General features: G+C 41.2%; 1 pseudogene; it reads right to left on the bottom strand.

Annotated features, from left to right (window-relative positions):
- Positions 1-457: 457 nt before the first annotated feature.
- On the bottom strand, positions 458-7719 carry LOC149990378 (lon protease homolog 2, peroxisomal-like; annotated as a pseudogene).
- Positions 7720-17189: the final 9470 nt, after the last annotated feature.

The raw sequence follows: 17189 nt of genomic DNA, 5'->3' as shown, positions 1-17189 counted from the left end.
CAATTTTTCTCTATTGGGTATGATATTGACTAAGAACTTGTCCTGTACACCCTTTATGTTGAGGTTCTTTCCTTCTATATCCATTTTATTGAGTATTTTCATCATAAGTGGATATTATGCCTTGTCAAATGCTTTTCTGCATCTATTGATATGATTATATGATTTTATTCTTTATTTTATTCATTCAATATATATGTATGATGTATCATGAAATTGTGCACTTGAAACTTATGTAATTTTTAGTTTCATGATAATTACTCAAACTTTTACAAAATACAAAACTCAAAAAGTTGGCTGGATAATTGAGATTTCTTTTCAATTTGTACCAGTATATTAAATTAATTTTTCTGTAATGAATATTAACCACAACTTGAATGAGCCTCATTACTCTTATGATAATATTCACAAATTATGGACATTTTGCTTACCCTGATTAATGTGAATAAAATCAACCTTGTCAGTACCACCTTTTTGTTGCTTTATCACTTAAAATTCTTAAGAGTTGAGATTTGGGCCAGAGATCAGATCTGTTCTTGACAGTAAAGTCACTATCAAAAGTTATCTTCTCTTCCTCCAACCAGCTTGCTGAGATAAAACTTTAATTGTGTCTTACATTGCCAGGGATTTCTTCAAAGCTTTTACAATTGTTTTGAGGAATAATTATTCACCTTACTTCTGCTCTGTGTGTTCTCAACACTTTTTGTTTAATTCTACCCACTAGAAGAACAAGGCCTCACTGCGTGATTTCTCCAGTCAAGGCTATACCAGAACATGCCAACTGCTGGCTAAAAGTGAGGCAAGACACATGACTGTGATAAGTCTAGCAGATGGTACATCTTTTGTGACAGCTCTGGCTGGGAAGAGCAGAGTGATGTCTATCTGGTTAAGAAAATCTAAACTTCCAGAAGCTTTAGTCAAATAGTATTTCTTTGCATTGCTGTGGAGCCAGTTTAGATGGGACAATGACTTCTTGACATCTGCTAGCTAGTCAAAGTTAAATGACCTTCAACATCCATTCCACTTGCTTCGAAAATCATTATTTCTCTATCTAAGGATGTTCAAGCCTAAGCTATTGCCACTGCTGGTTGACTCAGATGCTAATCTCATTCATTAGGGACCAAGGATATCTTTCAGTGCATAGACATGAAACAAAATTGCATTTTAGGTGGAGGGCCAAGTCAGCAACAGCTTGGCAAATGGCCCCAAACTTACTTTCCAGAGATGGAAACCCTTCCTCTCCCATATACCTGGTGATGATGTCAAGAGTAATAAACAAAAAGATCTGAATCTGATGAGGAGTCAACAGATGCTGCTTGAGGTGTTTTGGCGATAAGTGCCTGTCATCAATCTATCTCCTCTCATGCATACCCCGAGTGATCGCCATTTTGACCACCAAGATACGTAGACTAATAGCAATGGAATTGGCAGTAGCTAGAAGAAGAGCTTGTGAAAGGTCAAAAGCTACATTTATACCCTAACGTGTAAAGTTATGATTTTGATCAGGATCTAATACCTCAAGAAGAGTTGCTGCAACATCAACCTATAGCCTTTCAAATGAGCTTTCCAACCTCATCAAATAGGAACACTGTATTCTTTTCTTCCTTTTTGAAGATTTTACTGGTGTTCAACGACAGTTGTCCCACTTTTTCCTTGGTTGGTCTCCCTTGCTGCACCCACCCCACCTCCTGCTCCCACCATTGATTCCCACCCTGTTGTCCATGTCCATGGGCCCTTGATACTTCTTAACTTCAGCAGACTTCAAGCCATTGATTACACAACCCAGCATCCTTCCAGCATAGGTGTGCCTGTGTCTGCCAATGTCTGACTGATCACACTCTCCTCCAAGTGCAATTCTGTGGAATTCTTGACTTAAGAGTCTTGGCCTTTGATCTTCCCACACTTGATTTTATCAACTCCAGATGGACGAGCAAAGCTGAAAATGAACGCTTCATGTTGTTTTATAGCTGTCTAAAAGACAAATATTTCAACACTCTATGAATTTTCCATGGCATAATGGTCATTATCCAGAAGAATCTGAGCTGCTTGAGTGTCAAGACATTCAGTTGTACTGTGTTACAGTCAAGTTCCACGAGAAGTCCTAAAAAATTCTTGTTCTTAATATTTATTTTTTCAATTACAGCTTACATTTAACATTACTTAGCATTAGTTTCAGCTGTACAGTGTAGTAGCTAAACAATCACATCCTTTAGGACGTGTTCTCCTTGATAATCTCCAGTCCACATCTGACACCATCCACAGTTATAAAAAAATTATAGACTATGTAGCCTATGCTGTACCAATCTGTAGTTCTCAATCCCATCAACATTTTACTGAGTCCTCCGAACCACTGCCCTCTCTAACCATCCGTTTTCTGTATCTATGTTTCTGTTTAGTTTGTTTCTATTTTTCTTTAGATTTCCTGTAAATAGAATCATATGGTCTTTGTCTGTCTTTGACTGGCTAAGTTCACTTAGCTAAATGCCCTCTAGGTCCATCCATGCTGTTGCAAATGGTAAGATTTCATTCTTCTTATGGCTAAGTCATATTCCATTGTGTAAATGTACCACAGCTTTCTTAATACTTACCTAGTTATGGACAATTGAGTTGCCTCCATAGCTTGGCTATTATAAATAAGACTACAATAAACATAGGGGTGCATATATTTGTTCAAATTATGTTTCATGTTTCTTCAGTTATATACCCATAAGTGGAATTGCTGGATCTAAGGTAGGTACATATCTAATTTTGAAAAACCTCTATAAAGTTTTCCATGGTGACTGTACCAATCAGCAGTCCCACCAACAGTGCATGAGGGTTCCCCTTTTTCCAGAACTTTGCCAAAACTTGTTGTTTCTTAATTTATTGGTGATGGCCATTCTGACAAGTGTGAAGTGGTATTTCATGTGGTTTTTTTAAAAAATATGATTTATTGATTATGCTGTTACAGTTGTCCCAATTTCTTTTCCCTTTTTTTAAGTATATTTTATTGATTATATTGTTACAATAGTTCCAATTTTTTCCCCTTTGCTCCCCCCCCAATTTCTTTTCCCTTTGTTCCCCTCCACCCAGTGACCTCCCTCACTCCAGTTGTCCCCCCCCCAAGTCCATGCCAATTGATTGTGCATATAGTTCTTCTCAACATCTTCCTGTCTACTCCACTCCCTCCTACTATGCTTCTTAATTCCTGTACCATCTCCCTCCCTTTCCCCTTCCCCCTCCCTGCTGACCTCATCCCATAATGTTCCCCATACTTATAACTGTTTTCCCACTCTTGTTGCCTACTTACTTTGCCTTTGGTTCAGTTCCCTTGCTTCTGTTATTGGTTGTTGTGATATAGTTTTCATTTTAATGTTCATAGTTTTGATCCTCTTTCTCCTAAAAAAGTCCCTTTAATGTTTCATATAACAGTGGTTTTAATTTGTCCTGGAAGCACTTTCTCTGCCCTTCTATTCTGAATGACAGCTTCACTGTATAGAGAAATCATGACTGTAGGTTTTTGCTTTTCATTACTTTGAATATTTCTTGCCAGTCCCTTGTTGCCTGAAGAATTTCTTTTGACAAATCAGCTGATAGTCTTATTGGGACCCCTTTGTACATAATTCTCTTCTTCTCTCTTGCTGCTTTTAAGATTCTCTCTTGATCTTTAATTTTTGACAATTTGATTATAGTGTGTCTTGGTGTGGTTTTCCCTAGGTCCAGTTTTTTTGAAACTCTCTGTGCTTCCTGGACCTATAAGTCTATTTCCTTCCTCAAGTTAGGGAAGTTCTGCTTCATTATTTTTTCACATAATTTTTCAATTTCTAGTTCTTCTTCACCTTCTGGCAACCCTATGATTTGGATGTTGGCCCGCTTATAGATGTCCCAGAGGTTTCTGAGCCTCTCCTCATTTTCCTCACATTTTGTTTCCTCTTTCTGCACTGGTTGACTCTTTGTTCCTTCCCTATGTTTGGATTTGTTGATTTGACCCCTGGTTTTGCTTCCCTCACCACTTGTTTTGTATGTGTTTTTGTTCATTTCAGGAGGACTAGCCTTTATTCCTTCCCCGTCTTGTTTAAGATCTGCTGTTAGGTCTGTAAGCATTCATATAGCCAAAGCTCTGAACTGTGCCTCAGAACTATTTCCTATCTGCTCCTTCATAACTTTAGATATTTGCTGTCTGGTCAGCTGCGTCACCAGGATCTCTATCATGATCTGTGCCATCCTGACCATTTTGTGTTTACCTTTGCTTCCTGGGCAGGGCTGTCACACCTCCTACTCTATAGGATGTGGAGCCCCATGCACACATCACAACTGGGCGACCCTTCTCACTATGCTGTGGCATTTTCTGTGGGAGTGGGTGTCCAAGATGGATTCCTGCCATTAACTCTCTGCTAAGAGACCAGGAGCCTCCTCCTCCAACCCTACCCCTCTGGGCCTCACAGTCCAAGGCAATGGGGCTCTGCTTTCCCCGGCATTCGAATTGCAAGCTGATGGGTCTGGTCTGCAGCCAGGGGTGCTCCCCAGGCACTTCTCGGCCCCCTTTTAATACAGGAATCTGTGCTTACCGCTGCCTAGCCACTGTTGCCACCACCGCCACCAGCACAGCTTGACCTCTACACCCTGGTTTCACCCCACCTACCTGTCCAGACAAGCACCACTTCTTTATAACTTCATATGTTACACTTCCATTTATTTTCTGGAACTTCTGATTATTTCTGGCTTTGTGGTAGTTGTATTAATTCTTAGTTGTGGAGGGAGATGGAGCGTGTCAGTCTAGGCCTTTGTCTTGGTCGGATGTCTCCTCATGTGGTTTTAATATGCATTTCTCTGATGATTAGTGGCATAGAGCATCTTTTCATATGTCTGTTGGCCTTCTGTATATCCTCTTTGGAGAAGTGTCTATTCAGGTACTTTGCCCACTTTTTAAATGGATTGCTTGTTTTTCTGGTGTTGACTTTATAAGTTGATTATAAATTTTTGATATTAAGCCCTTATTAGATATATCAATGAATATATTCTCCCATTCAGTTGCTTGTCATATATAAGTGTTTGCCTTAAGATCAGAAGCAATAGAAGGATGTTTCTTTCCACCATTCTTATTCAACATAGTACTGGAAGTCATAGCCAAAGCTATTAAGCAATAAGAAAAAATAAGATGCATCCAAATGTAAAGGAAAAAGTAAAACTCTCATATTCACAGATGACATGATAGAGTACATAGAAATCCCTAAAGATCCCACCAAAAATCTACTGGAACTAACAAATAAATTCAGCAAAGTAGCAGGACACAAAATTAATATTCATAAATTGGTGGCATTTCTATACCAATAATGAACTATCAAATAGAGAAACTAACAAAACTGTTCCATTTACTATTGCAACTAAAAATCTAGGTACCTAAAAATAAATTTAACCACAGAGGTAAAAGACCTGTACTTCGAAAACTATAAGACACTGGAGAGCTTGAGGAAGATACTAATAAGTGGCACATACACTGTGTTTGTGGATTAGAAAAGTAATATAATTAAAATGTGCATATTACCCAAAGCGATCTATAAGGTCGATGCTATTTCTATTAAAATAGACATGGCAGCCCTGGCTGCTGTGGCTCAGTGCACTGAGCATCGTCCTGCGAGCCAACTGTCACTGGTTCGATTCCCAGTCAGGGAACATGACTAGGTTGCACGTCAGGTCCCCAGTTGGGGGCACTCGTGTGAGGCAACCACATGGTGATATTTCTCTCCCTCTTTTTCTCCTTTCCGTTCTCTCCAAAAATAAAGAAGCAAACAAACAAACAAACAAACAAATAAATAAATAAATGATGCCCATGTCGTATATCACAGAGCTATAACCAATATTTCAAAAATTTATGTGGAACCACAAGCGACCCCGAATAGCCTCAGAAATTTGGAGAACGAAAGCAAAATTGGAGGGACCACAATACCTGATATCAAACTATACTACAAGACCATTTTAATCAAAGCAGCCTGTTACTAAAATATATCAGTGGAACAGAAAAAAGAGGTGAGAAATCAACCCACACCTATATGGTCAATTAATATGTGACAAAGGAGACAAGAACATACAATGAACTAAGGAGAGTCTCTTTAATAAATGGTGTTGGGCCCTGGCGGGAGTCGCCAAGTGGATTGAGTGCCAGCCTGTGAACCTAAAGGTTGCAGGTCTATTTCCCTGTCTGGGCGCATGCCTGGGTTGCAGGCCAGGTCCCCAGCTGGGGACATACTAGAGGCAACCAACTGATGTTTGTCTCTCTCCTTCCTCCCTCCCTTCTTCTCTCTCTGAAAATACATAATATCTTTTTAAACATTTTTAAAAATGGTGTTGGGAAAATTAGACAGGTACATGCAAAAAATAAAACTAGACCACCAACTTATACCATACATAAGAATAAACTCAAACTGGATAAAACACTTAGATACAAGTCACAAATGCATAAAAATCTTAGAAGAAAACATAGGCAGCAAAATATCAGACATCTCTCTCTCTTTTTAAGAAAATTTTATTTATTTACTTTTAGAGAGAGGGGAAGAAAGAGAAAGAGAGAGAGAAACATTGATGTGCAAGAGATACATTGATAGGTTGCCTCTCATGCGCCCCCTACTGGAAACCTGGCCCACAACCCAGGCATGTGCCCTGACTGGGAATCGAACCAGTGACCTTTTAGTTTGCAGGCCAGCACTCAACGGACTGAGCCACACCAGCCAGGGCTCTCAGACATCTCTTGTAGCAGTACTTTTACCAATATGTCTCTTAGGGTAGGGGGAATAAAGGGAAAATAAACAAATGGGCTACATCAAATTAAAAAGCTTCTGTGCAGCAAAATAAACCGTCAACCAAATGAAAAGGGGATCCACTGCATCCAACAACATATTTAGCTATGATTAGGGATTAATTTCCAAAATACATAGAGAACTTATACAACTCAACACCAGAGACACAAAAAATCCAATTTAAAAAATGGGCAAAGGGCCTGAACAGACACTTCTCCAGAGAAGACAGAAAGATGGCCAATGGGCATATGAAAAAAATGTTCAATGCCAGTAATCATGAGAGATGTAAGTAAAAACCACAATGAGCCCTGGCCGGTGTGACTCAGTGGATTGAGTGCTGGCCTGTGAACCACAGAGTTGCTGGCTTGATTCCCAGTCAGGCACACGCTTGGGTTGTGGGCCAGTTCTTCATTTAGGAGTGCAGGACAGGCAGCCACTCAGTAATGTTTCTCTCTCTCCCTCCCTTCCCCTCTCTCTAAAAATACATACATAAATAAAATCTTTTTTAAAAAAACCACAATGAGATACCACCTGACACCTGAAAGAATGGCTCCCGTCAATAAATCACCAAAGAACAGGTCCTGACAAGGATGTGGAACAAAGGGCACGCTAGTGCCCTGCTCATTGGAATGCAGACTGGGGCAGCCACTGTGGAAAACAGTATGGAGTTTCCCTGAAAATTAAATATGAGGCTGCCTTTTGACCTAGCAGTCTTATTTCTGGGATCATATCTTAAGCATCCTAGAACACCAATTCCAAAGAATATGAGCACCCGAATAGTCATAGCGACATTATTGATCATCACCAATGTCTGAAAACAGTCCACGTGCCCATCCGCAGATAAGTGGATAAAAAAGCTGTGGCACATTTATACAATGGAATGCTGTGCATCCTTTAAAAAGAAGGAATTCTTACGTTTTCCAACAGCACTGATGGACCTGGAGAGCATTATGCTAAGTGAAATAAGCTAGTCACTGAAAGACAAATGCCGTATGATCTCACTTATATGTGGAATCTAATGAACAAAATAAGCTGATGAACAAAATGGAATCAGCGGCATGGACACGTGGGACAGACTGACAGCTGTCAGAGGGGAGGGGGGCGGGAGACTGGATGAAAGGTGAAGGATTAGGCAAAGAACACATATGTGTGACCCATGAACCAGGACAATGGTGTGGTAATGGCCTGAGAGACGGAGGAGGCAGGTGCTGGGTAGAGGTGGGCAAAGAGGGGAAAAGTGGGGATAACTTAACAGTGTAAACAATAAAAATAAAGAAAAAAGTTACTAAGAAGTTTAGATCTTACGTTAAGTGTTTTTAATCACAAAGTGATGATGATGATGATACTAATAAAGCAGGAAGAAACTGTGGAGGTGATGGATAGCCTCATGGCATAAATTGAGGTGACAGTTTTATGGGTGTATATTTATCTCCAAATGTATAAGTTGTACACATTAATTATGTATAGCTTTTTGTACATCGTGATAGCCAAGTGGAGCTGAGAAGAGACATCTCAGTTGGAAGATAAGTTGGAATCCAGTAAGGACAGGTATTATTTTTTTCAAGACTCTATTTACCTATTTTCAGAGAGAGGAAGGGAGGGAGAAAGAGAGGGAGAGAAACATCCACGCGTGGTTGCCTCCCGCACGCCCCCAACCGAGGACCCGGTCCCAACACAGGCCTGTGCCCTGACTGGGAATCGAACCGGCCACCCTTTGGTCTGCAGGCCAGCACTCAATCCCCTGAGCCACACCAGCCAGGGCAGGACACATATGATTTGAATTCAGAAAAGTAAGCTAGAGGTCACATCGAAAATTTGGTCTCAAACCTAGGGTCACACTCGAGAAACAATAACTGAGAATTGTACTCACTTCTGTGACTTCCTCTCCGGCCAGTCTCTCTGGGCCTTTGAGACACCAGTCCCCGCAGGGAGCAGGACAGAGGGGCGGCGCCAACTGGGAGGCGTGGTCCAATCAGTGCCGGTGCAGCCAGCGGATTGTGATGGAAGCTCGGTTATGCGGTGGTCCGGTTCCTGCTGGAGGCGGAGGCTGCTCCTCTCAGATCACAGCAGCCTCTGCCAGAGTCGGACGTGGCCGTGAGGCTGAAACACGCGGAAGCTCAGAGGGCCTGGAAAAGGTAGGGATGCGCAAAGCTGGGGAGAGCGGAAGTGCCTCTTAGCACGCGCCCTGAACTGAAACACATGTAAAATGTCGTTCAATAAAGACAAAGAGGAGGGCCATCCAAAGACATTGCCCGTACCCAGAGACACTCAAGATGAGTTTATTCGTGTAACCCACATGTCCTTAGGATAGCTGCACAGGTGAATGATCTGAGTCAACGTGCTGAAGCTGTACTGGGGGAAATAGCCAGAAAGGTTGACAGGGTCTCTCTCAGAGTTCAGATTTTACAAGCCCGCGCCATCCGGTTGACTAACGGCATTGCCTATAGAGGCCAAAATGCAGGCTTTTCCGTGAAAACTACAAAATCAGGGGCGTTTGAAAGCATAACCGTCGCAGCCCAGCAGGCAGAGTCCTCCACGCAGTTACCTGTGCAAATGTGTGAAGCGCGGGAGACGTCTGTGGTGGCCCTGCCTCTTAACAGGTCTCCTTCCTGCCAAGATGCGGCAGAAGGTTTAAAAGTATCTCCTGCTGCCTCATATTGCCTTGAACTTTATAAAGAAAAGAGTGTATCTGAAAAGGGGGCAAAGCTCGAGCAAAGGACACACAAAGAACAGCCAGATAAACCAGCCCGTGTGCCTCCGAGTCCACGGATGGAAGACGGGGCTGCTATGTCCCGTGTCCCGGCTGCGTATAGTCAGGTCTCTCATTCCTCTGCGGGCCCCGCAGATGGCAGTCCCTCCTTTCCCGTCTCCCCGTCACTTTGTGCTCAATGAGCTCGTCATAAGAGGTGCAGGAGATGTGTTTTCCACCTCTCCATATCTGCCAACGCGTGCAGCCGGAGACGTGACCGTCTCTTGCAAATACGTGAGATGCGGAGTTGGAAGGCGAGAAGAATTGCAAGGCGCGCGACCTCAGAATCGTATGAACACGAAGCTGTTCGTGAGCCCAACAGCGCCGCCGCTGCTGCCAGCCGATCGGCCCGCTCATCGGGACACTCCTTCCTCAGCTGCACATCTCCCAGCTCAACCTGCATCCCCTGCTGTGAGAACCCAGCAGCAACATCTCCTCCTGCTTGCGTGCCAAATGTTCCTGAAGCAGGTGTTCTAACTATTGCACCTGCAGGGGACTTCTCTACACCAGCAACCGAAACCTCCCCGGATCGTGAACCGACAGCAGATGACCTGCTCTCACCAGGTGAAGATCAGGGGATGCCTCCACCTCTGTCTCCTGCCCCGGTAACCGCGCCCAGTATTCACACGAGCGCCGCAGTTACACATGGAACCGGCCCCACGTCAGTTATACAGTCACCAACACCTTCGCTTACGACATCACCCAGATCTGCAATTCCATCCTCAGCAAGTTCTTCAGTGTCATCGCTACCAAGCTATTGTAGTGCACCCCCACCATATCCAGTGACGCAATTGCCAGGATCATCAACTCCAGAAAATTCAGTTCAACTACCATCGATACCCTCATGTTTACAAACATCAAGATTTTTGATTCCATCGCAAAGAAATCCATATTCCCCGTTGGCAAGAAGACATTCAGGCAGCACTTTGGCAAGATGTTTGTGTGCACCGTCATCAAGACTTTCAGTTGCTCAATCACAACGACCTTCAGTGGCGCAGTCAACGCGGCATTTGATTCCACCGCCACAAAGCCCTTCCCGTTTGCGGTCAGAAAAGCCTTTCACCGGACAGCCGCTGTTTGCTTTCGTACAGTCCCCTTGCATTGCAAGCCCATCGGCTCCATCAGCGCCCACAGCTTCCCAAGCCCCAGTGGGTGCTACTGGGACGCAACCTCCACCAACTCTCCCAGTCATCACGGGAGCAAGGAACGCGCTGACCGGAGCCATAAGAAAATGTATTCTGCTGCCCCAAACGAAAGACCAGTCTGTGCCAAAATTCCAAAATTGACATTGCTGAGAAAGAAGCAAGTTACATGGATGGGTCCTTAAGCTATGGGACATCATTTCAGTAAATCGGTGGGAGGGACCAATTGGACGAGGGGAATGAGCCAATAAATGAATCCAATTAAATTGAAAATAACTCTCTATTGTCTTTTTTCTAGTTAAGTCATTATTAATGATTTGCATTTTCTTTAGAATAATCCATTAACTTCTTTGTCCAAGAAAACTAATATCACATACTTCACAGTAAATATTAAAGTTTTCTTAAATGATATCATTTATTCAACCAAACTGAAACATCTGCACAGACAGTTCTTAATGGAGTTCTTAACACAGTTTTAAGACAACTAACATTGACAGTCAATAGGGGGGAGGGGGGAGGGAGAGAAGGGGGATAAGTAAGGGAAGGGTCTAGTCAAGGAACGTGTATAAATGACTCATGGACACGGACAACGGGGAGGGATATGACTGTGGGAGAAGGGGTGGGTTGCGTGGGGGAGAGCAATGGGGGAAAAATGGGACAACTGTAATTGAATAACCAAAGAAGAAAGAAAGAAAGAAAGAAAGAAAAAGAAAGGAAGGAAGGAAGGAAGGAAGGAACAAAAAGAAAGAAAGAAAGAAAGAAAGAAAGAAAGAAAGAAAGAAAGAAAGAAAGAAAGAAAGAAAGAAAGAAAGAAAGAAGAAATCCTGAAGCTATCAAGGACTTTTATTTCTGGTACTGTTTAATACAGGAGTCCAAACTTATTGCCTCCCTTACACGAGTATACTCAGAAAGGATGTATAACAGATAGCTATCTCTCTGTACCTCAAGAGAAAGGAGCCATTGGCCTTTCATTTTCTATTAAATAGCATTATTGTCTGGACAGATTGAGCTCTCATTAGGAATGTAAACTTTTCTAAATGAAATATTCATTGATTAAATATTGTTAAAGTGTAGTTAGTTTTAATAAATTATTTTTAAAGTAAAAAGAAGCCATAGGATTATGTGAGGCACTTCAGTTAAGAATATAAAAAAGGGAGTCAAGACCTGAGCTTTGAGGAACTCTACAATTATAAAATATGAGAGGCCGTAGCTGGCGTGGCTCAGTGGATTGAGTGCAGGCCTAGGAACTATAAGGGTCACCAGTTCAACTCCCAGTCAAGGCACATGCCTGGGTTGTAGGCCAGGTCCCCAATTGGGGGTATGTGAGAGGCAACCACAGACTGATGTCTCTTTCTGTCTCTTTCTCTCTCCCTTCCCTTCTCTCTGAAAAAATAAATAAATAAAGTCTTTAAAAAAAAGAGAGAGAGAGAGAGGTGGAGGGAGGACAGCCAACCCAGATAACACTGAGGATCGATGTTCAGAAATATAGCAGGGGAACCGGGAAACTGGCTGCCAGAGATGGATCACAAAAGCCCAAGTGTGAATACTTCAAGGGCGGAACTATATCTGATGTTGCACATAATTCAGGTAAAATCAGAAATACTGGCTTTAGAAGACAGGGATCTACTGACCTTGAATAGAATAGTTTCAGTGCGGAGCCAAGAGGAGAGAGTAATGAATTGGGGATGGTTTCAGTTGATGCACTATGAGGAAGTGGGCAGACATGTTTTCCACTAGGCTGGGTTGTGAAGAGATGTATGGAAGATGGTGTCTGGATGGGCAATAGAGTTCATTGGGCAGATGGGAAATTGGAATATTTTTATGTATGTCGCAAAAAAGAAGAGATGAAAGGGGAAAAGTTAAATCCTCATATATGATGGTGATATGTCAATGAACAATTCCTAAAATTAAAACGTCAAGAAGCAACTATTATTTAGAGACATAGAGACAAATATCAAAATTATAAAAATTAGCCCTGGCTGGTGTGGCTCAGTGGATTGAGCACCAGCCTGCAAACCAAATGGTTGCTGGTTGAATTCCAAGTCAGGGCACATGCCTGGGTTGGGGGCCAGGTCCCCAGTTGGGGGTGTGCGGGAAGCAACCACACTTGATGTTTCTCTTGCTCTCTTCTCCCTCCCTTCCCCTCTCTCTAAAAATAAATAAAATCTTTTAAATTTTTTTCTAAAATTAAATTTATCTATAAGAGGAAATGTACTATATAAACCAAGGAATTTAAAAGTAACAATGAGGAACAATTTGCCCTATCAGATATTAAAGCATTCCACAAAGTTATGTTGTTAAAATAGTTAAAACTTGTTAAAATATTTCAGTAAAACAATAAAGAACCCAGAAGACATAGTCAGGAATATATGGAAATTGAGTATTTGATTAAAATAGCATTTGCAATCAATATAGGAAGAATGCAAATTTCATAACTAATATTGGGGAGTAGTATAATTTATTTTTTGTTTTTTATTTTAATAAAATTTATTGGGGTTACATTGGTTAATAAAATTATATAAGTTCCAAGTGTAGGAGTCTATAACACATGATCTGTATATTGCATTGTGTGCCCACTACCCAAAGTCAAATCTTCCTGTGACCATATGTTTGATTCCCCCTTTACTCTTTTCTTTAAAAGATTTTATTTATTTTTAGAGAGAGGGGAAGGGAAGAAAAAAGAGTGGGGGAGAAACATCAATGTTTGGTTGCTTCTCACGCACCCACAACTGGGGATCTGGCCTGCAACCCAGGCATGTGCCCTGACTGGGAATTGAACCAGCGACCCTTTGGTTTGCAGGCCAGTGCTCAATCCACTGAGCCACACCAGCCAGGGCCCCCCTTTACTCTTTACTATCCCTCCAACCCCCTCAATTTAAAAAAGTGAGGTCCTAGCCAAACACCACACTTTGAAGATATCAACTAAATCCATTTGATCTAGTGTGTCATTTAAAGCCACGACATCATTGTGGATTTTCTGTCTGGAACATCTGTTCATTGATGTCACTAGAATGTTAAAATTCCCTAGTATGACTATATTACTGTTAATCTTTCTCTTTGTGTCCATCAAGATTTGCTTTCCGTATGTAGGTGCTCCTATGTTGGGTGCACAAATGCTTACTAAGGTTATATCCTCTTGTTGGATTGCTTCCTTTATCATTATGTAGTGTCCTTCTTTGTCTTTTACTATAGCCTTGATTTTAAAGTGCATTTTGTTGGATATAAGTATTGCTACCCCAGGTTTCTTTTTTCCTTTCCATTCTCATGAAATATTTTTTCCATCCCTCTACTTTTAGTCTGTGTGTACCTTTTTCATTCTGAGGTGGGTCTGGTTCTATCTTTTAGTTTCTACTTGGTATCTTCTGATTATAAAATGGAGAGAGGCCATTAGAATAAAATTACTTAAATATGAATTTCTAGACCTAAAATTTCACATATATTGTTTCTAAAATAGCACGTATATTGTTTTGTTATAAAAGGTAATAATTGATACCACGAGGGAGGGTAAGAGTGGCCAGAACGACACCCCAGGCCCCGCCAGCTTTTGTTCTGCTTTTCAATCATGCTGCTGCCATCTAGTGTTCTGTGTCTACTGTTTGCATTTGATTTTTAGCATTAACTGATATCTCTCTGTACCCTAAATGCCACTGCAGGAAAGAATCTGGATATTCTAGGACTTTCCTTGTCCAATGTTCTTTCCATCGATACTTCACCACATTTGTGATCAAGTAGGATATAATCATGACAACTGTAGCTCCCATTTGGGATCATCTTTGCAGTTTTCAAAGTGCTTTCACATGCTTGTCTTCCCAGACGGTTCCTAAATAGCAGCATTGCAATGATCCAGAGATCACACATTCTCTAAGGCAAATAGTCATAGAATGTCAGAGCTGAAAATGCTATGGGGGCACAGCTAGCACATTGGTTTTCAAACCATGCTATTCTCTGTGTTAGGGTCCCTGGGAAGTGATTTGGAAGCAGGGATAGAGGTAATGAGAATTCTTTACCTCATCCTACCCCCACAACATGTAATCACCTTTTTTACATGTGGCCTGTCTAATTGCTTTTACATGTTTTGTATGTCAGATGATGTAGATGTTTGTAAATCATGGTAAGGAGTTTAGATTTTATCCTTAGCTCAATTTATATCAATATAGTTGATGCACCATGTATACAGTAATCTACTTTGAAAGATTCTAAATCTTGATTCAGAATTTGAAAGCATTAAGTACCTTTTCCCTCATTTCTGTAATGGAGGACAAGTCATCGGAAGTAAATCCTATTATAGATTCAATAAGTGATCATAGCTCAGTGCCTTTGTTTACTACAAATTTATAGTTGGAATAATGACCTCAGACACTACTGATAAAAATGAAAGAATGTGGTTCAGTGGTATTACTGTACTTTTGTGATGCTTTCAAGTAAAGTAGGTTGCAATAGCAGAAAACAGGGGATTTTATTTTGAGTAGTTTTAAAACCATATGCTTTATGGCTTTAGGGGGCAAGTCGGAGACACTCTGCACTAGGAGGGGTGTTGTAAGCCATCGATGAATTGCAATACAAACCTCAAGGCCTCTCCATGTTCCAGCTAATCCTCATTCTTTGACACAAATGAGGTTTGCAGTCAGAGAAGGGAATCTGGACAGTCATATGGGTCTTGCCATTTTTATGGCCGCTTCTCTACCCTTCCACCTAAGTCGGCATCTTGTGCTGCTTCTGCAGGAAGGATGAAATAATGAGACTTGATGGGTCAAAGTGTGACCTTAGAAAAGGGCCAGAGTTCGTAAGAATCAGAGGGATTATGGAAGTGTGAAGACCTTGAAGAAATGCCAGTTCATCCGTTTGATTGCTGCATTAGCCATCTTACATTGTCATATTTCTTAATGAGTGATGGAACCCACTCCCCACCCAGTGTTTCCAAAGGGTGGGATTCAGGGGTGACCTATCAAAGACAGCCTTGGTGTTTGCTTCGGGTGGTGACCCTGCCATATTCCCCAAGAAGGTACAGATGGAAAAGGCCCTTGTCACCACTCAGGATAGCCTCCTACTTGTGAGACTAGGCCTGCAGTGCACAACAAACTGACAATATCCTTGGGTTAATATCTCACTCCTCAAGTCATTTTGCCCTGAATTTGAACTTGCAGGGTTAAGTATTGTTCAACAAGTTTTGTGCAGTATCCAGGGACTCACCGCTATTTTACACATGCCTGTTTCTGGATGCCACTCATGTTTTTTTCACATTATTACTGGTGGTTGACTCAGACCTGGTAGAAGATGTGGAATTAGGGTGATAATGGTAAATTATCAGCAGGAGAGGACATTCTTCTAGGTTGTCTCATTCATTTTATTTTGTCTTGAATTTTTCATTTGTAAGAGAAAATATATTTAAAAAATAATAGAATTGTGAGTTAAACCAATTCAACGGAAGCGTTTTTTAAAAAAATCTGATATTAGTAGTTAATTCTTATTTAAGGCACTAGACATTTTCTCAACAGCTCTTTAAAAAAGGATTTTATTTATTTTTAGAGAGAGAAAGAGGGAGAAAAGCATCAGTGTGAGAGGGAAGCATTGAGCATTTGCTCCTCACACTTGCCTCAGCCTGGGACAGAACCCACAACCCAGGCATGTGCCCTGATGGGGAATTGAACTGGCGACCTTTCACTTTGTAGGACAATGCCCAGCCTGCTGAGCCACACTGGACAGGGCTCAATGGCTTTTCAGAAATATAATTTACATACCGTAAGCTCACTGTTTTAATTACACGCCATAATTGGTCACTGTACAAGTCAATGGTTTTTAGTATATGTACAGAGCTGTGCCATAATCAGCGTAACCTAATTTTCATGACCCCCTGCAAAACACCATTAGCATACCCCTGCCCTCTCCACCCACACCCTAAGGAATCACTAATCTACTTCCTGTCTCTGTAGATGTGCCTATTCCGGACTATTCACATAAATTAAGAATCATACAATATGTGGCCTTTTTGACTGGCTTCTTTCACTCGACACCATTTTCCAGTTCATTTATGCCATATTTATGTATCAGTACTTCATCCCCTTTTATGATTCAATATTCCATTGTATGAGTATGCAACATTTTTTTTTATCCATTAATCAGGTCATGGACGTTTGGGCCATTTTTACTTTTTTGGCTATTATGAATGATACTGCTGTGAACTTCTTGAGTGTAGACATATGATTTCCATTCTCCTGGGTATATACATTGGAGTTGAATTGTCAGAATATGCTAACTCTATGATTAACTTTTTGTAAAAATTTTTAAAAATTTTAATTTCTTATTTTTTTTATTTGCCCAGCAAAGACAGCACTGTACTTAATTGAATACATTAGCATAATTTTAAAGATACATGGTAATCACAAGTGAGGTCATTGCACAATGAAAGCTCAGGGGGAAAGTGGTAGACCTCAAATGTTAATGCCTTGTCCATTTAATAGCTTTATTTCTCATCAAATATGATTAACTTTTTGAGAAACTGTCAAACTTTTCCAAAGCAGCTGCAAAATT

Source organism: Furipterus horrens, unplaced genomic scaffold (genome assembly GCF_987537825.1).
Source record: "Furipterus horrens unplaced genomic scaffold, mFurHor1.1.pri manual_scaffold_17, whole genome shotgun sequence".
NCBI classification, from domain to species: domain Eukaryota; kingdom Metazoa; phylum Chordata; class Mammalia; order Chiroptera; family Furipteridae; genus Furipterus; species Furipterus horrens.
This window is presented reverse-complemented; position numbering and strand designations above follow the sequence as displayed.